Source organism: Notechis scutatus, chromosome 3 (genome assembly GCF_049901735.1).
Source record: "Notechis scutatus isolate UNSWTSFEM ecotype Mainland chromosome 3, rNotScu1.2, whole genome shotgun sequence".
Lineage (NCBI taxonomy): Eukaryota > Metazoa > Chordata > Lepidosauria > Squamata > Elapidae > Notechis > Notechis scutatus.
The window spans coordinates 197,919,061-197,926,630 of NC_142011.1; positions in this window are offsets into that span (position 1 = coordinate 197,919,061).

Here is a 7,570-nt window from a genome sequence, read left to right on the forward strand (position 1 = left end):
TTAGATCTGAAGCCAGAAATATTTATGTTGGGTATAATGCTATGATAAAGGTACTGTATATTTAGTTTTGCATGTATTGAATGCTGCAAGGATTGTATTTGCACAATATTGGAAAAATGAGAACTCTCCATCAAGACGACCTCCTGTTAGAGGAAAGGAGCTCTTTGAAGGTGAACATCTCTTGCTCAGAGTTGCAGAGGTGATGGATCATGCATAGTGAGAATCCCACCTCTGCTTCAACCTGTCCTGTCAGAACATTGAGCCAATTTGGCACTTAAGACCTGCGTTATCCATCCGAACTGGAGAATCTTCGGACAGCTGTAGCACACGGGATATTTTGAAAAATAGGAGTGGAGAGATTTTAGTGGAGATCGGAGAAAGCAACCTTGGTGAACAGACCACACGTCCTTTCGTAGGAGATCTATCATTGGAGAGGGAAGCCAGATCTTTCCTAACATTTTTCGACTAGGTCTGAAAATATTACAGGAGCAGCTGAAGTCTTCCAGGATGTCATTGCCAAAATTAGTGACTTTTTTTTTATCCCATTCCTGCACAGCACATAAACAGGCCAGAAGATCTATTGAAGTCTTAAGTTTGCAGGATTGGCAAAATAAAGTTTTCAGACTTGAATTTCTTGAGCAGAAACAACACATTTTCTTCCTCCCTATAAGTAGGTTGCTGGGGGAAAAAATAAGCTCGGAGGAAAACGAGCAACAGATAAATAAGCAAAAGGAATTTGTGACCTTGGTAGGGGTGCTGCGATAGTCAGGACCCATGCTTGGGAGAATCAGAATAAACTGAATAAAATCAGAATAAAATCTTGCCATCCCAAGGTTGTGTAAATGTTATGTTCTCCTTTCCTTCCCCCTAGCACCTGATAGGATGGATGGGGCTGAGTAAATAAGAAGAAAGCATTTTAGGGCAGGTCAGACTGTCAAAATACTGTTTGCTCTGGAAAAGCAGTGATTTTGCAAGGTCCGAAACGGGGATATGAAAGCCTATGTAGGTATGGAGATTCCAGAATGATATGAGAGGTTGGCTGTAATGTAGTCCCAAAGGTGCTTTTTCAAAAGGCCAATGGGACTTTGTTTTTTTCTTTGAAGACATTTTGCTTCTCATCTATAAAGCTACTTCCGTTCTCTGGTTTCCAGAACTGGGGAAGCTTCTTGAATGAGAAGCGAAATGTCTTCAAAGAAAAGTCCCATGGCTTTTTGAAAACGCACCTTTGGGACAGTGGTGGGATTCAAAAACTTTTACTACTGGTTCTCTGGGCGTGGCTTGGTAGCGTGGCAGGGAAGGATACTACAATCTACCTTTTGGAGTACAGTTCCTGACTCAACATTCAAAAATTGGAAGCAGCCCTCAGACCAAACTGTTATGAAACTTCGATTTATCAACCATAAGGAGGTGATTGGAGAGTAGCTCAAACATTGGTTTTGGAGATGATGATTATATGAATGTCATACAGAGTTTTGGATAGCGTGCCAGAGTCTTCTGATGCAAGGCACAGTACAGGAGCCAAGAAATCAGTGGGAATCTTTCATTATGGAACAGGATGCATCCCTCGTATTTGGAATAACCTTCTTGATCTCTGCATTCCCATGAATGCACTGCAAGAGAGATTCTCTCTGCTGTGGGTCCAGCCAAGGAAATTGTAGGTGAGAGGAAAATCCCAGAGGCTCTGTATGAGCTAAAAATTAAAACGATGCTGTCAAACAGTTCAGATTCTGAGAAAGGGAAAATAACTGTGTCTTGTATAGGAACTTGGGACATTGGCTTCTCCTGAATTACATCCTGCAGTCCATATGAAAACAATATATAACTACTACAGCCTTAGATCAAAGCACGGACCTAAAATATCTGGGTCTCTTCCCTGGAATCTTTCCCAAATTATAATCAAAGGGGAAAAATATTAAATATACAGAAAGTATTCATCTTAATTGCATTTAATTAATCTTCTATCCTGATCCAATCTACCTTTTGGAGTACAGTTCCTGACTCAACATTGAAAAATTGGAAGCAGTCCTCAGACAAAAGTGTTATGAAACTTCGATTTATCTGGACCTTCAGTCGGCCTTGGCAGGCTTCTGCCTTCTAAAGACCTAACTGGGATGGTCTTCACCCATGATAGATACTCAAAGGCTGAACCAAGATCTTACTCATTCGATTTGGCAGCTCCCTTCCTAATCCTCTGCTCATTTTTTTAAAGGTCAGAAATGGATGAGAAGAACATACGGGAGTGGTTGAACTGGGTTACATTCAGTGGTGGGATTCAAAGTTTTTTTACTACCGGTTCTGTGGGTGTGGCTTGGTGGGCATGGCAGGCAAAGGATACTATAAAATCCCCATTTCCACCCTACTCCAGGGGAAGGATATATTGCAAAATCTCCATTCCCTCCCCACCCCACTAACCTGCTTTCCAGCTCTGTTCTCCAGTGCCGGGCAACAAAAGAAAACCCAGCCAATCAGCTGGGACTCGGGAGGCAGAGAATAGATGGGGGTGGGGCCAGTCAGAGGTGGTATTCCCAACTACTGAAAATTACCGCTACTGATTCTCCAGAACTGGTCAGAACCTGCTGAATACCACCTCTGCTTTGGGATAACCATGACCTGGATGACTGACATGCGGTCCAACCATCTCAGAATCTTCTACATATGGTGAAATCCTTACCAACTCTATGATTCCACGAACCTCCTTAAACTGGAGAGTAAAACCTCGACGTTTCCATCTACAAAACTCTTTTGTCGCTCCTTTGGGGTGGGCCAGGAGTGATTGCAGCCAACTCAGATTTTCTTAGATTGTCAAAGCTGCCACCGTTCAAGCAGCAGGACCTCATAAAGGCAAAGCATGATATATGGGCAGGAGGGTTTTCCCCCCCACACACACACATACTTGCATTGCTATAACATCACGGTTTGCTTACACAATCATTTCTGGTTCTGAAACTGCTGTGATTCACCAGTTCAAGAAGATGGTTCAACAAGCAGAAATAGAATTGGGAAGTTTTATTTCTGAATAATAATTTCCTCGTGTTAAAAAAAAAAAAAGTGCAAAAAACAAAGGGGGTGGATTTTAATTTCCCTACTGCTAGCTTTCTATTGCAGAAGTGTCCAACACTGTCACTGCTAAACCCCTTCCCCCAAACAGCACTGAAAGAATGCATATAGAAAGGGCAATAATGTAATAAATAAGCAGGAGGGATTGAATTAGGCATTTCTAAAGCGGTGACTTCCTGTATTGTAAACTGGCTGTTAGTCCTTTGAAATAGTCCAGACCCAAAGCACAACAATGAATGCTAGTTCTTGTCTTTATGGCAAGCTTACATTAACAGACTCTTGGGAGGCCGAATGAGTTGCTTGCTCTCCTCCTTCTTTTTACCGTCTGGAAAACTAGGGGGGGGGTCCCTTCTGAAACGCTTCCTGTGCCCTCTCTCTTTTTGTGGACTGAGATGTCTTTTATAAGAAGGTTGTCCGCTCTGCAGCACTTCCTCTGTCTCCCAAGGCCATTCTTACTATACTGTCACTGGAAGCTGCTCTGAATGTTGTTCTTCGAAGGTCATTCTTACTATACCATTAGTGGGAGTTGCTAGTGGGCGGTCTTCAAGAGATAGATAGATAGATAGATAGATAGATAGATAGATAGATAGATAGATAGATAGATAGATAGATAGATAGATAGATGATAGGTAGGTAGGATAGATAGTAGATAGATAGATAGATAGATAGATAGATAGATAGATAGATAGATAGATAGATAGATAGATAGATAGATAGATAGATAGATAGATAGATAGATAGACAGATAGATGATAGGTAGGTAGATAGATAGATAGATAGATAGATAGATAGATAGATAGATAGATAGATAGATAGATAGATAGATAGATAGATAGATAGATAGATGATAGAGACAGATAGATGATAGAGATAAATAGGTGGACAGAGATAGATAGATGATAGATAGACAGGCAGACAAACACAGACAGACAGACAGACAGACAGACAGATAGCCAGGCAGGCAGGCAGGCAGGCAAGCAGATGAAGGTAAGAGTTGGATGAATGGTAAGAGTTGGATGATGGATAGATACATAAAAAGATGATGGATGGATGGATGGATGGATGGATGGGTGGATGGATTAGTCAAGAGAAGGCCGCCTGCATGACCAACATTAACTCAGAAGTCAAAGGATCCCTACCTGGGATTGAACTATGGTTAACCAGTCCTAGCAGCGCACTAAAAGGCCATTGCCAGAGGAAACTTCAGGTGTGTATAACAATGAGATCACTCATGTCTATTGTCTTCCTCACAGAGAGGAGTGAGAGCTGTGATGATGGTGATCTAACCAGAGGATGGAAAGTTGAACCAAGGGGCAGGACAGGAAGGAAGCGAGGAGGACGCGGGGAGCGCGACACTTTTCTTTTCACAACTGGGGAAGCCATGGAGAGAACAGAGTAAAGGATGAAGAGATGCATCTCCTGTTTTGAATGATTACCAAGGTTGATTCAATTACTGGCACAGGTAGTCCTCAACTTGCAATGGTTCATTCAGTGACCATTCAAAGTTACAATGGCACTGAAAAATGTGACTTAGGACCGTTTTTCACACTTTCAACCATGGCAGTATCCTTCTAATCACATGATCAAAACTTGCCCACTTAGCAGCTGCCTCATATTTATAACAGTTGCGGTATCCTGGGCTCATGTGATCCCCTTTTGCGACCTTTTGACAAGCCAAATCAATGGGTTCACTTCACAACCATGTCACCGCAGTGATTCCCTTAATGCCTGCGGTGAGAAAGGTCGCAAACTGGGGCATAAATTCATTTAAGAACTCTCGCTTAAAATTTTGGGCTTGATTGTGGTTGTATGTCGAGGACTGCCTGTACTGCATCAATATAGGTATGTGTGTATTTGTGTAAATTAAAAATACATACGAGTCTGTTATTGTACGTGCATAGCTGTGCTTATGTGTGTGTGTAAGACGTGTCTGCCATGAAGTGTGAAAGAGAACTTGAACCTGTTGGCGGAAGGCAGTGTTGTCCTGCCCAAAGACTTAACAAAGCAGAAAGATTGACCTACTTTTTTCAAATCTAAAGAGATTGTCCTTTAAAGCTCTCCTTGGTAGATATTAAGCTGGGTTTCCTGCTCCTGCTTGTCATCCTCTTGTCTCATGTGAGGTTTTCTCTGCTTTTAATCTCCCTCTCTGCCTGCGGGTAAATTGGAAAATGTGCCTCTCTGATTTTCTCCGGGTTGAGCTTAGCAGACCGGTGCACCCTGGCATTTGTTCCAAGTCGGCCAGTTATGGGTACCAATTCAGACATTTCTATACTGTCACACAGAACCAAACTGGCTTTTTTCACTGAAATTGTCATGCCCCCGTCGGAGTCTGAATCCGAACAGCTGACAGGGAGCGGGAGAATGGCTTTGTTGCTGTGGAGGAAACTGGGGAAGGACAAAGTCAGTCTGGGCAGAGCAGGGGAGAGGTAGAACAAGGGAGAGGGAGTTTAGAGGAAGACCCAAGCTCATCCCCTCTTCATCCTGGGTATGCAGGGAGGAATGAAGAAGAGAGCAACGTGGGTTGGGTGGCTTATGGGGGAGGAAAGGGCCCCGATTCCCTTCACAAGGCACACCTGGGGATGGTGTTTAAAGGAGAATCAGTTGGGAGGGACATTTGACAGGAACAAATGATGATCTAATGATGGCTGCTGTTATCTGAGTACCTGTCATCCTCCCAACTAATTTGATTTGTTACCGTGTTACTTCACTTCTGGAACTCTTTCCCTGTCGGATTTATTACCTTATTTTGCCTTGTTGGATTTATAATTTAAAGTTTTCTGTTTACAACATTTGGATTGAAATATCTGCAGACAAAGGCTGTTGCAGGTTTGTGGGAGAGTTTTTTTTTCTCCAGACCAGAAGATAACCGGGACATTGGGGGCAAAGTTGGAGCTATTAAAGGGACCCATACTTATTCTCTGGCTAAGTTGCCTTTGTGCCACGCCCCGGGGCATCACAGAAATAGAGGTAGTCCTAGACTTACAACAGTTCATTTAGTGACCGTTCAAATGGCAGCCTTCCCACGATCACATGATTTACATTTGCATGCTTGACATTCAGAGTTACAACCTTTGCAGCCATCCCCATGAATCGTGTGAGCAAAATTCAGATGCTTGGCAACTGGCTCTTATTTATGACGGTTGCAATGTCCCGTGGTCACACAAACCCCTTCTGAGACCTTAAACGGGGAAGCCAAATTCACTTAGCAACCTGTGTTAACTAACTTAACAACTGCAATGATTCACTTAACAAATGTGGCAAGAAAAGTCGTAAAATGGGGCAAGACTCACTTAACACATTTCTCACTTAGCAATGTACATTCTGGTCTCAATTGTGGTCGTAAGTCCAGGACTACCTGTAGGGGCACTTTCAAACACCCAGCCAGCTCTGTGTAGAGTCTTTTTAGCATCCTGGGTAAAATGGGAATATTCAGAAAATTAAGAAACAACTTCTTGGACCAAAGATTCACTTACTACTGCAGCATCTTAGTTGCTACCCCAAAAGAAAGGCGCCACTGGTCTTCTCAACAGTTGGCATGGAATGGCACATAAAGACCTAATGATTTAGAAGGTTGTTTTCCTAATCTGTTGCCCTCCAGATGGGCTAGACATATGTTTTTATCATTCCCGGTCAGAGTAGGTGATGGAGGTTGTCCAATATTTATGGCAAAACAACATGAGGCAAACAGCGAAAAAACAAAAGAAACGTGGGATTGAGGAAGCAGCATTGACTGCTTGGGACTTAACAGTCTCTTTGTAATTTACTTTGCAAGACGATAAATTGTGAGGCTTCTAGAATTGTACAAACAAACCAGTACTTGGTGGTTTCTTGGTTATTTGCTTGCAGATGTTTCGGTATCTAACGAGGTAATATCACCAAGAAGAACTCCACAGGTCAAGTAAGCTACATATATTATTTTTTATGGAAATCAAATAAAGTTAATTCTGGTTGATTCTACGTTTCATATTCAAGTATTATCTTCTGGCATTTGCTGTATGAACCATTTCTGAAAGATATACTTACCTACTTACTTAGCTTGGTTGTTTTCTTGCAGATGTTTCATTACCCAATTAGGTAACATCATCAGTTCTCATGAGAGTGGAGCTTGCTCTCTTTATATATACTGTACTAGTCAGTGTTGGTGGGAGTGTTCTTGATAGTCCTTTGATTAGGCTGTTGTCTATTGTTAGCTTGTTTGTCTGAGTTACAGTTTTTGATTGAGGTATTGTTTACTTCTTGATTATTGGTCTGATGTTAATCTTGGTATTAATCTGTTTTTCTGGGGGTTGATTGCTGGCGTTTGGGTCTTTTTTTTCCCTTTTGGCTTTTTGGTTGTCTTCTTAAAATGGTGTGTAGATGGTCTTTATCTCTATTTATTTATTTTTATTTTATTTATTTGATTTGCCAATTGTTTACAAGATAATAAGTATAAGTGTATACATAGTTGTGAATACATGAAATAAGTACATATAAGAAAAATAAAACAAGAATAAGAGAAACAATAGGACAGGGA